We start from the raw sequence: 15,297 nt of genomic DNA, 5'->3' as shown, positions 1-15,297 counted from the left end.
ATGATTTCTAAGGGTGAGGTCCACCAGGGTGTTTTGGGTTCTAGGATCCCTTTATATTTCACCCATATTTTATACATTGATTTCCTTATAATATGATACATAAAACTCTTGTGGACTCTCAGGTTTTCATCTATTAAGTATGCATGCTATCCAAATTGAGTGCCTACTCCCTCCAGATCTAACACATCAGTATCCTTTAATTTAATCCACTCCCTTAACCAGGTCATACCTGCTGCAGCATGATATAATTCCAGGTCAGGTAGGGACATGGACTCTGCTTTTCAGTCTACTGCTTTTCAGTTTGGGATGCTCTGTGTTCTCACCCCAACTTTAAGGTGCGCTATCTGAATCATAGTACTTCTTGAACCCAAGAAGGATTTGCAAGGCAAATGGGTAAATGGGAAGTATAAATGACCGACAGTAGTGGACTTACCCGGCTGTAGGAGCAAAGGAAAGCAAAGGAAGAAAAAATAACCAGCCACCCTCTTTCCTCTGCAAAGGAAAGTGTGAAGCAACTTGCAGTTTACCTTTAGGTTCCTCCTTTTGTAAGCAACTTTTCTGGCCCATCTATACTCAGGGTGGAAATCAGCAATACAGCCAGAAAACACATCAATACAATGCAACACAGCAATGTCTTTTTTAAAAGCAGCAATAAATTAGAACCTAAACCAGTGCAGAACTCTACGACTAATGGCACCATACACATTTCATTTCATTGCTCAAATTGTTGCACTCAAGGCATTCACTATACTGCTATGTTGCAATGTTCCACTAGATGTCAGTGTAACCTTAGGATAAGGGGAAGCAAAGAGAGCGCTCCCCATTACCTAACAGATGTGGAATAAAGCTCTGTCACTGCTGTTTTGATCACACAGGAAAATAATGTTGCCTATGTACCCTGAAAGAGAAGTTGCTGAGACTTTATGTGATGTTGGGCCTCTTTTACTTGAATTAATATTGTGTATTTGGGGTCCAATGACCCTCTTCCTGTTATATTGTGTTTCTTGTTTTCTGTAACCATGTGAATCAGGGATGTAAATCAAATAACCTGTGGCCCTCCAAATATTGATGGACTCCCATTATCCCATCATCCCTAGCCACATCCCAATTGTTCTAGCACGACAGGTCCATTAAATCTCATACACCAAATCTTGTTTATATTTGTATAGAAAATCTTCACTGAGTTCCCTAGAGTCAGACTTTCATAGGATACAGTCCAAAACAATTCCTTTTTGCTTAACAGTCTTTCATCACCACTGACCTTTTCAATGGATCACAACATAATGTTATTGCATTTACATTGCTCTTCAAGAAAACGTTTTACTAATTGAGGCCCCCTTCTTTGATGCTGCAAGTGGCCTAGATGTCTTTCCTCCTTGGATCTGTGGGATAACCGACCTCATAGAACCAACATGCTTAAGTCTAATTAATGCATGAAGTCTAATTAATACCATGAACCAGGACTTTGAAGAGTTTGTAAGTAAACAAAATTTTAACTAACCAAATGTGTGGTCTTTTCCTATGCTGGTGGCAGAGGGAAATTATGGAACTCGCTTAAAAGGGCGTATTTCAAAGGTCTGACAGCCTAGATTTTCCACGTGCTTCTTTGCTGCATATTTTGTGACTTTAAATATCTGCTGGGGCTCTCTCCTACAAGTCAGAATGGACCATGGACCTAATTTCATGGATGGTGTCCTTGTGAGCCTGGTTATGTGAAACAGAGTGGACTGAAGATAAGTATTCTTGAGACTTCTATATTCACTATGTATCAACCAATCTTAAAGATTGTTGGTTCTTTTAAAACCACCAAGTGTTTTTTGATGTCATACGTGTCAGGTCTTGTGCTACATGCCATTTGGAACATATGTGCATTTGTAAATCTTTTTGTGACCTGGCTGAATGGGAAAAAAATACATGAAATTCTGTTGTTTGCTATTATCATGAGTGGACATGATAACACATCTACAGATGTTGGTCCTATTCAAGGCTGATTCTACAACCCTAGATGGGTAACCTTTATTATAAAAGTGTCATGGTAAAACTTGTGGTTCTTTCATGTTCTCCTGATTTTCAGACCATTCCAGAGCTCCTCTTCTTTCTACTGACTTTAGTGCTTCCCACCACCACCCTTGCTCATTTCAGTCTCTAACCAGGCTGGAAATCAGATTGAAAGGGGTAGAAGCATTTTGCAGTCATGCTGCTGGCACTGAGTGGAGCTATATGTCAGGGTAATGCTACAGATAAAGTCTCATTGTTATCTGGAAAGGCCATCAAGGAAGTGGGTGCATGGGTTCCTGCATGGAGCAAAGGTGATGTTCCCTAATCCTAGCTAAAACTCTGAGGCAACAATCCTATACTTACCTGGGAGTAAAAAGGTAAAGGAAAAACCCCTGGACAGTTAAGTCCAATCAAAGGTGACTCATCTCGCTTTCAGGCCGAGGGTGCCGGCATTTGTCCACAAGCAGTTTTCTGGGTCATGGGGCCAGCATAACTCTACTGCTACTGGCTCACAGAGGACTGTGACAAATGCCAGAATGCACGGAAACACCATTTACCTTCCTATTTATCTACTTGCACTGGCGTGCTTTCAAACTTCTAGGTTGGCAAGAGCTGGGACAGAGCAACGGAAGCTCTCCCCGTCACGGGTATTCGAACCGCTGACCTTACGATCAACAAGCCCAAGAGAGGCTCAGTGGTTTAGACCACATAAGCCCAACTGAACTCAATTCAACTATCTTCCAAATGGACACATAGAGGATTTTCGGCGGCCGGCTCTGCACAAGCTTTGGGGGTCTGCTCCTCACAAGCGACAGTGGCCAGCTCCTCAACAAGTCAGAGCAATCTCCCTCCATTTTCTAAATTTGGAGTTCCCAAAAATAGGGGTCGTCCTACACATGGGGGCGTCCAATACACGGAAAAATACAGTAACTTCTTAAGAGAAATGCACAGGTCTCTATCTACTCTGTAGTTCCACAAACCCATTCCTATAACACTGATGCAGCTACTGCTATTTAATAACAATGCTTGCCATTGTTTTCTAACCACATGCCTCAAGGCTCTTTTTAATGTTGTTCTCATAGGCAAGATTGGTGCATGTATGTGTTTCCATTGCTGAGGGTTACCAGAGTAGGAAGCAGGTCTCTCTCTCCATCTCAAGGCAATCTGGGGCATTGACATAACTCTCTGCGGGTCACTTGCCTTGACTTGGGTTGAACCAGGTACATTCATAGAATCATAGAGGTGGAAGGGACCCCAAGGATCATCTACTCTAAACCCCGGCAATGCAGGAATCTCAAATGAAGCATCCATGCATCTATTCCTTGCATGGACATATAAAGGTAAAGGGACCCCTGACCATTAGGTCCAGTCGTGGCCAACTCTGGGGTTGCAGCGCTCATCTCGCTTTATTGGCTGAGGGAGCCGGCGTACAGCTTCCAGGTCATGTGGCCAGCATGACTAAGCCGCTTCTGGTGAACCAGAGCAGCACACGGAAACGCCATTTACCTTCCCGCTGGAGCAGTACCTATTTATCTTCTTGCACTTTGACGTGCTTTCAAACTGCTAGGTTGGCAGGAGCAGGGACCAAGCAACAGGAGCTCACCCCGTTGCGGGGATTCAAACCACCAACCTTCTGATCGGCAAGTCCTAGGCTCTGTGGTTTAACCCACAGCACCACCCGCGTCCCATGGTCATGGACATATACCTCAAGCAATTGATTCATACAGGAAGTGTTTGAGTTGAAAGAGATTGAATCCGTTCAAAATAACTTTGTCAAGCTCCTTGGAGTTTGAGTGGGCAAACAAGGCCTCTTTCAGGTGACTTTGTTGTTTTAAGGAAGATGGATCAGGTAGGACGGTGGTCCCCCAAGAAGTGATGGGGGGTGGGCAAGCTGCTGTGTTTGGGCAAGAGGGAGGTGAATAAGGGTTATCAAGCAGAGCCAGGAATGGAGCTGGCCCTTAGCAAAGGAAACAGCAGCATACTGCCAGTACAAATATGAAGCTTTTGTTCGTTCTGCTTGCCTGAGTTGCATTGGGTTAATTTGCTATTACCCAAAGTACTTGACAGCAATGATTAGCAAAGCCTGCAATAACAGTGAGAATTAAGAAAGTGGTAAAAGAAGCAAGCTAAAAAGCAGCTCCTAGATAAGGTATCATTCATAGGAAATGGATGGCAGGATCAAGGGCTTGGGGAGTGTTTGGCAGCTAAAATATCCTGGCAAGTTGTCACCTACAGCTTTCACACATTTCATTATTCAGAAAGTGCAAATACACCTCTTGAAGCTAAAGCCACAATTATTGCTGAGGCAAAGTTAAGCATGCTTGATGGTTAATGTTGTAAAGTATAGATAAGTATTTGGTATATCCTGGGTCAAGGCTAGAGCTTTGGCAAAAACTCCCCCCCTTCCCCCCCCATCTTTTTGTAGTTCCTGGTGCTTTGAACAGGGCTGCATTAACCATTATGCTGTCATTCCAGACAACCTGGGACCCGTTGCAATAGGATGGTTGTTTAAAATAAAAAGTTCTTTCATGTGAATTAACAAGTTTATCATACTCCCACTGCTGGCATCCTTTAAAATTTCCCACAGCTCAGAACGGCCATCCCATCAGGCTGCCTTAGTGGGAGGGATGGGAAACAGGGCTTCTCGCATCAGCTTTGCCGAAAGACCAGCTGCATCAGGCACCTCCTACCCCTGAACTATTTCTACACCGGCTGGTCATGATAAGAAATGCTCTTTGACCATTAGTGTCTTAGTTTGCTTTCTTGGTTTCTTCCCTCCCTGTTCTTTCCCCCTTGCTTCTCCCTTTTTTTAGATTGCAAGCCTGCAAGCAGGGCCTGTCTTATTTTAATTGATTGTATGAAAACCATTCTGGGAGCCCTTTTGGCTCTTCAGAGTGGGGCACAAATACTCTGTTTAAAACAAATAATATAGGGTGGCTGTTCCTTCAGGACATCATAGAATTGCAGAGTTGGGAGGGACCATGAGGGTCATCTTCTGTAGTCCAACCCTCTGCAATGCAGGAATCTTTTTGCCTGATGTGGGGCTTGAACCCGTGAACCCTGAGATTAAGAGTCTCATGCTCTACCGGCTAAGCTACTGCAGCATCAGTGGCCATTTTTTCTAATTGTGTGGGAATTAAACTCTGCTTACAGAAGGGGCTGCTTGCAACTTGGCAGCAATTTTTGGACGCAGAGATAAGCAGATGTTTGACTGCCTGAGAGACTCCAGGAAGAACAAAGAGCAGCATAGGTATCAGGCAGGTCAGTGCCTGCAGAATAGGATCCCCTTCGTAAACCAGAGCAGCATGTTGGGTTCAAGTTGAGAGTTCAGTAGCATTCTTTAGTGGAATAATGGAAAATAGCAAATAATGTTGCCTGACAAATTTCAAATACATAAACAAAAAAACTTTGACATTGGTGTATCTTGACTTGATGAATTCAGGGTGGACCAAGTTCCGATGCTTTTAATAATGGCATAGAAAGGGGAATTTCAGCAAATGCAGCTTCTGCTACCACTATGACAGTATCCATAGAAGTTACACTTTCCACAATTGTTCTTTCCATGCAGTTGTTGTTTTTTAAATGAAGAAACTGACTCAGATAATCCTACCCATCCCCATCATCAAATTATCATGGTCGAAACCAGCCATTCAGGATCAAGCAACATACTGAGGCTGGCATATTAAACATATAAGTAAATTCTATTGATTTGCAATAGATTTGCCAGGGTGTCTGATTCCCAAAGGTTTAACACAGCAGCAACAAAAATGCTCCTCCTCTCACTACCTATAAATAAATAAATAAACTGCTTATGTTAAAAATAATGCACAGGTGATATTTGAAACCTCACCTCCTAAAATTATCATATATTTTTAAAAAAACATACCCAGCATTATGCTGGAGAGATGCAAAGAAGAGAGGTCATACCAACATATGTGATGGACATGAACTAAGATAATAAGAATTTGGAACTATGTATTTCAGGAATTGAGCAAAATAAGAGGCAAACCATTGGAGAAACTTAACAGCTAGCATTACTAATGCATGGATACATAGATACATTCACTGTGGATTGGTACAACTTTATTGTATACACCAACACATCCAGCAATAACAGGATAATTCGGGAAGCATATAGAAGGATTTGGACTGTATGAGAACACTAGGACCGTTCTTTCAGAACCCAACGCTGTTGAATACCCATCTCTGACAAATCCATCTGGAAGATTAAAAAAAGAATTGTATTATGAAAAGCAATAAATATCCTGTGGAAATGCATGTGGTCATTTATATTTATGTTGTTGTTGTTGTTGTTTTGAAAACCCAAATAAAGAAATAATAAATAAGACAAAGATAACAAAAAGAATTAGACTGCTAAAATAAGGAAAGCTTGGGAAGGGGAAAATCTGGAATGGATTTCTGTATGAAAGAACTGTGAGTTCAGTTCTGACACTGAAAACAAATCCCTGGGTCAAGAGTGTGCTCTGACAATGCAGGTGTTGGAAGAAGGGAGAATGTGATTGGTGGCTACGGGATGGAGGGAAAGTGGAGTTTGCTCTGCCAATTTCATTTCAGGAAACTCTGGTGCAATATTTCAAATATGAGGGGACCTCCAAAACTTATTGAGATCACAAGCTATGCACCATTTGGATCCTTTATATTGGAACATTTATCATAGCAAATTAAGCCGAGTTATATAATTTACACCAACCTTTTGTGTTCTCTGACATCTCAGGATGTTTCAGAAATGAATTTTCATTTCCATACCAAAGTTATAAAGATTAAAATCCTGGTTTCCCCCTATGAAAAGCCACCACGCTAATCAAATATTTGTATATGTTCCACCAGTGCTGCGAAACCTCCTGCCCTGGCTGCTATTGGATGAGCTGCCCTGATGTCAGCAGAGGGAGTGACATCAGGGCAGGAAGCAACAGAGAGCTGAAGAAGCAGTAAGGCAAGGGACGGAGTGGTGAAAGAGGAAGAGGGTGGGAAGAGAAACAGCCACAGTAGGAAGAGGGGAGGGGAGTGGTAGGAAACACAAAGAACAAAGTTTATAGAGAGAGAGAGTATGTGTGTCTTGAGGAAGATAGGAAGCTGAGTCAGACAAAATGAGATGTAGTCAGTGGCAGCAGATGTGATGAAGGTAACCCTGGTGTCATGGGAGGCAAGTGAGCAGGGAGGAAAGTGGGGGGGGGGGGAATGAGCTCAGAAAAGAGAACACACATGTCCATTTCTGGAGGGGCAAGAAGGGCAAAACTTCAAGCATGCTGTATTATTTTATTTATTAAAGCATTCCATCCCTTATTTCAGCCCAAAGACATCTGGAGGGCATCTCACCTCCATAATATCAAAACCCATTCAATATACATTGGTTTAACATCATTAGAGCCAAATATTGGGCTACACGTCTCTGATGTTGACGTCTACATCCCAAAGCTCAAGCACAGTATCTCCTTCCCTCTTTTATCTTCAGGACAAAGGTGCGTGGGGCCAGTCATTGTCACCCCCATTTTAGAGATGAAAAACTGAGGCTGAGGAATCACTCGAAGTAATGCAGTGGCTGCGTGGCCGAGCTGGCATACACTTCCTGGACCAACACATTCCCTCCTGGATTTCATTTCCACCTGGACCGAGCCAAAAAGAAAAATGAAAAATCGCCTCTCGAAGAGTGACTTTATTAGTCGCTGTCCTCTTCCTGCCGTGCTGATGGGACCGTCGAGCTTAGTCTTCTTCCCTGTTCACGAGGTGGTTTTATAGACCTACCATTAACTGATGATGCGCCTGATAATGTGATGAGGATCCTTCCCGCTGCCGAGGCTGATAAACCAGTTTAGGGTCACGCTTAAAAGGAAGGTAATCTGGGAGTCGAAAGGGTGCCACTGCTCTGCTTTTGCTTTTTTTCTGATGCAAAGTACCTGAAAACGCAGGCGCGTTGTTATCGATCCTTGAAGGCACTGCGGCCTCACGCCCTGATCTTCGGGAGCATCTTTAGATCTCGGATGCATTTTTGGATTGCATCCTGCTAATCCCCTGCTGGTCTAGCCCCAGGTGGCTTTCTTTCAGGAAAAGCAACGTCGGGCTTCCCTCTGGCCCTTGCGATTGTTTTCCAGGCTTTCTAGGCCACCGGGTTTTTGGGGTGTGTGGGTGGGGGGTGAAGGAGAGAATCAGCACAAGACCGGAAAGGCTTGCTTGATCTCGCCGCAGCCCCGACTACCTGCGCCTCCCCTCCCCCGCAATTCTCAAGGATCATTCCCAGACTCCCCCCACGATTTCAAAGAGGTGAGAAAATGACCCCGACGTAGAGGCCCCGACTGAGAGTGGCTTGTTGCCAGACCACCCAGCGAGCCACGAGGACAGGCGAGGATTCGAACTCAGGATTCCCCCTGGTTCTAGTGATTCGTCTATTGATCCAGCTTTCCGAGCCCCCTCTCTCTGTCTCTCTCTCCCCACCCGCCCGAAATTTCTGCAAGAGGAAATCGTGGGGAGGTCTGAAGGCAGGCTCCCTTCCCAATTCCCTCGATTCCCTTCGCGTCCCGGTGGGTCCACAGCGCGGATGAGCCCCAGAGTGTTCACCCCTCCCCTCTCTGCTCGACATCGGGAGTGGGGACATTTGAAGGGACCTCTGCAGCGGTTCTAGGAACGCAAAAGAAGAAGATGTGGACCCCCTCCTGACCCGAATCCCCCTTTTGGGGGCGAGTCCAGATCGGCGAACCCCCTAAGCGCCCCCCCCCCGAGAAATCCCCTGAGAAGGGAGGCCCTAGATCATCGCAAACGCGATAGGACGCCAGACACGAAGGACGTCGGGGCTATTCGGGTGGAGACCCCGGTGGGGGTGGGGGCGCGATCCGGAGAGGGATACCCCCTTCCCCAGCGTCTACGAGGGTATTCGGCTGGATCGTGGTGGGCTGACTGGGAACGAAGGCGCGCCATCTCCTCTCTCATACTAAGGGCTGGAGGGGTGCTGAGTCCCTTTTCCTGTAAAGGTAAGTCCATGGCGGTGAATCGTCGGCAGCCAAAGGGCGCACGGGCGGCGTGGGAATCCCGCTTACCCCGCTTACCTTAACCCCGGGGGCTTCTGAGCGGGGGCAGGGCGGTTCTTTGGGGGAGAAGAGACGGCAAAAGGAGATCCACCCCAGGAAGCAGGATGATCTGGAGGCCCACCACGCGGGGCTCCGTCGGGGCAAGTGACCGTGTCCGGGTTGAGGAAGCGCCAGCTATTCCCACTACCCCGCCTCGCTTCCCTCATTAAGACCTCGTTGGTCCCAATTGCGAGGTTCCTGTTTCCCTAAGGCGGATCTCTTTTTCATCTCTTTTCTATCCTTCGGCGCACGCCTCGCATTGGCTTCTTCAGCCGAAATGTGGAAGCTGCTTCGCTGGTCCTTAAAAATACTTAGCTCAAATAAGTTAAGCTTAAAAAACCCCACACACCAACCCAACAGGATGGGGCAGGTGTTCTTCCTTCCCCTACCCCCGCTCTCTTCCCCAGCCGATTCGCACTAAAACGATCCCAAGAGGCAATTTTAACCCGGGCCAAAGTGCCCTAGATTTCTCTTTTCTTCCCCTCACCCCCACCCTCCGCCAGTTCTTCTTCTTCCTCCTCCTCCTCCTCCTTGTCCCCAGTGCGTTGATTCAGGCCTTGGTAATTAATTTGGCATTTCAGAAAAGCCCCTGGTCTGGATAAAGCCGCCATTCATCCCCCCAGCCTAATCTGAACACAATCTGGAAGAAAAGCTTTCAGAGAGACAGAAAACGCCTTTCGCTTCGCGTTCAAAAGAGCTGTCACTCCGTCGGAATAAATCGCTCCTGATTATTTCGAACCGGGGCTCCTGCCTCGCCTTTGCGCCACGAACTTTTTTCTCTCTCGTTCCTTAGCCAATAATTATTTCTTTTCTAACCCCACCCCAAAAAGCCACCACCCCATTTAAAAAATAACTTTGCACTAATAGTTTTTAGAATATTTAGGCTTTTTTCATTTACAGAAAGGGGAAAATGCCTTCTCTCCGTAACTCCTTTCTCTTTTTTTGCGCTGCCTGTGGACCAGAAAGAGAGGGCCAAAACAACAAACCTCGGCAGAGGGAGTTGAAAATAAGCGTGTTGTTTCAGAGATGAAAAGAAGGACATGTGCAAAGCGGGAGGGGGGGGAGAGAGATCACGTCCGAAATCCGGAATTCAATTCAAAATGCGCTGTCTTTCAAAACAGTTCAGTTTAGACGCGCGCACCACTTGAAGGCTGTGATTCCGTTGCAATCAATATAAGGCAATGTACTGCATATTGTGTTTAGCATAGTTTCCTTCGTGGTCTCCCCCCCCCCCCCGCCAAATACAACAACATATTTATAGGGGTTAAGTATTCCGATTTCGTTCCATTGTTTTATCAAGTCTCCGAGGTCCAAAAATGAGCCACGTTTCACTTTACTCTGAAAGGTGAAGCCGCTCGGAGGGGTGCGGGGAGTTAAGTATAGGGCCTCCTCTTCCCCATATTGCGGGGAAAGTACCCCCCCCCCAGGCAAAATTAAGCTCATCCTTCTACCCCCTGGAAAGTATAGGTCAAAAGGGCTTCGTTTGAGCTGCGTGCTCCGCGCTTCCCCCTCTTTAATGGCGAAGCTGCGGCGCAAGAAATCACCCCGATTGCGCGCACACACCCCCGAGGGAAGAGAGTGATGGGTTGGCAGCTCCCCCACCCCTGTCCAATCGCTGCGCGGAATGGAGGGTCTCTAACCCGAAGCAAAGGGGCCTAAGCAGAGAGCGCGCATCGGACGGCAAGGCTGACCCCGTCACCCCTGGGCCCTGCGGCAGCAGCCGACGAGGCGCTGGTTTCAGTCGCCCTTGATCAAAACTCGGGGAACCCGCGTCTGGACGAGGGGAAAATGGGCACGAGGGAGGAGGGATAAAAACACCCAGAGGAGAGAGGAAAGCTTGGGGAACGCGGGTGAAATTTTATTATTATTATTATTATTTGGGGGAGGGGGCGTGGTAAATCTGATTAACGCGGGATCAAGCGCCAGAAAGTTTGCTTCCCGCTTTTCCCTCAAGACGTCCTACCATGCAAAAAGCCCTTCCTTCTAAAATTCTAAAACACTCCAAAGAGAACAATACGATCATTTCCTTCTCTTCCTCCCCGCTAAACTCTTATTCCTTCGCCGTTGCATCGTTCCCCACCAAGGGAACTCTTCAAACCGAGAAATCCCGCCGGCCAACTTTGCCTTGAAGCCTCTGGGACAGATCATAACGGAGGTCGAGCTTGTGAGCCACTGAGCTGCGCTTCGCAGAGACCCGCCGTCGCGTAAAGAGAGAAAGGAGAGGTTTCCATAATATGTGAAGAGACCTTATTGGGAAAGGATTGGGGAGAAAAGAGCGGTGGCGGGGGGCCGGCTGAGAGACGGGTCGGGAAATTCTGAAATATTGGCAATGGAGTACATCCATGCAGATAAAGATGCCTTCGCACAAGCAGGTATCCCACCTGGCGCCTCATACGTCACTGATCTTAGGAGACACTGGCCTGGCGACAACAGAGGCGTGTTGTCACTGTGCTTCGCCCTCAGTGATGGCGCTTGGTCTTGGGTAATTGTTCTATGTATCCAAGACGCGGCTTGACCTGATGGTCATCATTCAGTGCAAAACACACACGTGGTGGCGACTCCGTCTAGGTCAGGGAATACCCTCCCCACCATGTTGCTGGACTGCAACACCCATCACCCCTGAGTATTGGTCATGCTGGCTGAAGGTTGATGGGGGTTGGGAGTTCCCCCACACCTGGAGAAGCACAACTTCCCCACCTCTGGTGTAACACTTTCTTGAGAATGTGGTGGTAGCTCCCTTGCCTTGGAATTGACTAGATTTTTGTTTGTTTTTTTAAAAAAGGAATATACAGTAGTACCTCGGGTTAAGTACTTAATTCGTTCTGAAGGTCCGTTCTTAACTTGAAACTGTTCTTAACCTGAAGCACCACTTTAGCTAATGTGGTCTCCTGCTGCTGCTGCTGCTGCGCCGCCGGAGCACAATTTCTGTTCTTATCCTGAAGCAAAGTTCTTAACCCGAGGTACTATTTCTGAGTTAGCGGAGTCTGTAACCTGAAGCGTCTGCAACCTGAAGCATATGTAACCCGAGGTACCACTGTAATAGGGTTGCCTTGTGGAAATCATCTTAATGCTGCCCTTTAACTGTTTCCTCAAAATGAAAGTTAGTTTGGGCTTCCTTGATTCTGTAGCATAACGATTTTAGCAAACCCAGCAGCAATTGGCCTTAAGGTCCGGCAGGTTGACTAAGCATTGTGCATCGTGATCCTATGCATGTTTACTGAGAAGTATCCCTTACAGTATTCTGTGGAGCTTACTCCCAGGTATCTGCGCATAGAATTGCAGTCATATGCAGAATAGGTCTAGGAGATATCCGGGATTCATTGTTGAAGATTACTATAGAGAATTAGGTGCAAATGTACCTATGTTTTTGCTGCATAGGCACTAACCTGTTTGTAGCACAAAAATGTAGCTTTTTGCAATCCATAAATGTTTGTGCTGGTCGTCATCAATCCTGCCCTCCTGAACCCTTGATTAGGTTATCTATGTCTTTTCCTCCCTGTGCAGGCCCCAGCTGAATGAAGAAGGAAATGGTGATTGCCTCTTGGTCTACTCTATGCACACCCACAAGGTCATTGGGCAGCTAGGGAGACACACAAACAAACACTGCATTGTTGGACACCCCATTGGGCAATGTAGAATAAATATGCAATGAGCTCTTATTTTCAGAATGAAGCCCGTTCCCCAAAAGGAGTTTTTATGGGCAAAAAATATGTGATAGATCTAGGTTATGTACAGACTAGGTAGAAAAAACAAATATTCAGTCTCCATTGATTCGAGAGTGAAATATTGTGTTCACACCACCTAAGTTGGTATTTATTTGTTTTCCTCACTACCCTGTAAGGGGTTAGAAATAAGAATAGGGGGGAAAGTTAGGGATCTCAATCCAGTTAAATCATACTTGAAGGAGAACCATTGAAATTAATGAACTTACTTTGATTTCAATGGGGTTGCTCTGACTAACATTAGCTTTCACCCACAACTCTGTAAAGTGGTTAAGCTTTGTCTGTCTCAGTCAAAGAATTCACACTTTATGGGGTTTGAGTATGTCTCCTCTCCCCCAGTAAGGTTTTCCACAGTGAAACCATGACACCATCCAATCCAATATTCCCTTCTGGTGGTTCCCCTCCATGGACCACTTGAAATTGAAAATTGTTGAGGCTCTTGGCAGTCCACTTAATGATTCTTCTGCCCATTGCAGCAGTTGTAATGTGCTGTGGTAGATGTTGTGTGATTTTTAATTGCATTTGTATTGCTTCTTTTAATTTTTATGTAGTATTTCATTGTCTGGCAATCTGAACTCTAAGGAAATCGAATTGTAAGTGTTGTTTAGAGGCATCGAAATCAAATTGTAAGTGTTGTTTAGAGGCATGCCACAAAGTCCACCTGAATGAAGCTTGTGGACCACTGGTGGTCTGCAGACCACAATTTGGGAATCCCTGATTTTTTTTTTCTAAAGTGGTCACTTCTGGAAGTCCACATGAAGGTCCTCACACAGTGTTTGTCCTTAGCTCTCCAGTTCAGAGGTCTCTGTGCCTGGAAGTTCCATTCCCACTATCATTCATCAATGCTCTCAGACTTCCCCATGAATTTGGAAGCTCTATACCCCATGAATTTGAAACCTGAGAAAAGAAAAGAAAAGAAAAGAAAAGAAAAGAAAAGAAAAGAAAAGAAAAGAAAAGAAAACCCTAATTCAACCTAGGGGCCATCTCCAGATGGACTGCAAAAACAAACAAACATACCCAATGATTAAAGCACAAATCGGGGGTGGGTGGGCACTCATTAGCCCTGTTAAAAGGCTAACAGTATAGGGTAAGATGAGACCAGCAATAAAAAATAATTTGCAGCACTTCCTGAGTCTTTGTTAAAAACAAAGAAAAATCCACTTACAAATATGAGAGTTTTGCATAAGGTGTCTCTGTTTCCTTATGACAAAATAAGTTATTTGCCAAAAATGTGTCCCGAAACTAGGCGGATTACAGCATAGAAATGCCCACTCATTAATATTATCAATTATCAATTATGTAGAGGAGCATAATAAAAAGCTAACTTGATCATTTCCCCCACTTTCTATGTCATTATGGTTTACTTATAATCCCCTTGTCTTTGGAATGTTAGTACAGACCATTCTGTTGAAAAAAAGCCCTGGAAATAGGAGACCTCACTGCTCTCGTACCTTTACTATTATATATTTGCTGGCAGGTGAGTAGAAATGCCCATTGGTTTTTTTTTTGTGTGTGTTTTTTTTAGGATTAAAAACTGCAGGTCAAGGAGACTCTACCACATTTGTGCCATGTAATCCTTGGCATGTTTACTCAGAAGTAAGTTCTGTTGTGTTCCACCGTGCTTACTCCCAAATAAATGTGTTTAGGAACTTAAAAAACCATGGCCAGCTAGTTTGGGCCATGCTGTGCTTTAATGCAATCGGAGGTGGGCTTAGGGAAGCACAAACAGTCACACACACACCCCCACTGGACACTGAGCCAAGGGGGGCACTGCAGGGCACCACAAGTATGACATTGTGCATGTGCAGAATGGACGGTGAGAGAAAGGGGGACACTGAATTTTGGCCTCACACAGGGAGCCGCTGAAATTTGAAAGACCGAAGCCCCTGATGCTGTTAGGGGCTCAAGTCTTCTGTTGTTAGATACGGTAAAATAGAAATGGTTGTTGGGTATGCTAGTTGGGGCTGATGGGAGTTGAAGTCCAAAATACCTGGTGAGCACCAGGTTTGGGGTGGCTGATCCTGATCACTCTAGTGGTTATTTCCAGGTACTTTGTTATATGATGAGACACAAAGAATGGTCTAGGTCACAGGCATGGCCAAACTTGGCCCTCCAGCTGTTTTGGGACTACAATTCCCATCATCCCTGACCACTGGTCCTGTTAGCTAGGGATGATGGGAGTTGTAGTCCCAACAGAGCTGGAGGGCCAAGTTTGGCCATGCCTGGTCTAGGAGCAACCAGTGCTATTGAAGCTAAGCAGGTGTGGATGTGGCCTGGAGAGGAGGCTCCTGGGAGGCACAGATAAGTTGCTATGAGTTTTCAAAGGGGAAGGAAATAAATGCATGGATAATAAAGACAATCTAGGGCACCCTGTAATATAGAAACAATTATCAGTAGTGCATGACCTATGCCTAGATTCAAATAGTAGTAATGGTTAGTAGCCATTTTGGGTATGTTGCCATTTGAGTTTTCAATGGGATTCACGACTTTGCTACTTT

General features: G+C 45.5%; 1 protein-coding gene across 1 annotated transcript in view; it reads left to right on the top strand.

Annotated features, from left to right (window-relative positions):
• Nucleotides 1-8,473: 8,473 nt before the first annotated feature.
• Nucleotides 8,474-15,297, top strand: part of NTN1 (netrin 1) — a 135,629-nt gene continuing 128,805 nt past the window's right edge. The window contains exon 1 of the mRNA XM_083487571.1: nucleotides 8,474-8,981. The gene's annotated coding sequence lies outside the window, so the exon portion shown is untranslated. The remainder of the gene's footprint in view (nucleotides 8,982-15,297) is intronic.

The sequence above is a fragment of the Podarcis liolepis genome, assembly GCF_965112155.1.
Source record: "Podarcis liolepis genome assembly, chromosome: 2".
NCBI lineage: Eukaryota > Metazoa > Chordata > Lepidosauria > Squamata > Lacertidae > Podarcis > Podarcis liolepis.
Note: the sequence above shows the minus strand (reverse complement) of the source record. Positions and strands in the feature narration are given on the sequence as shown.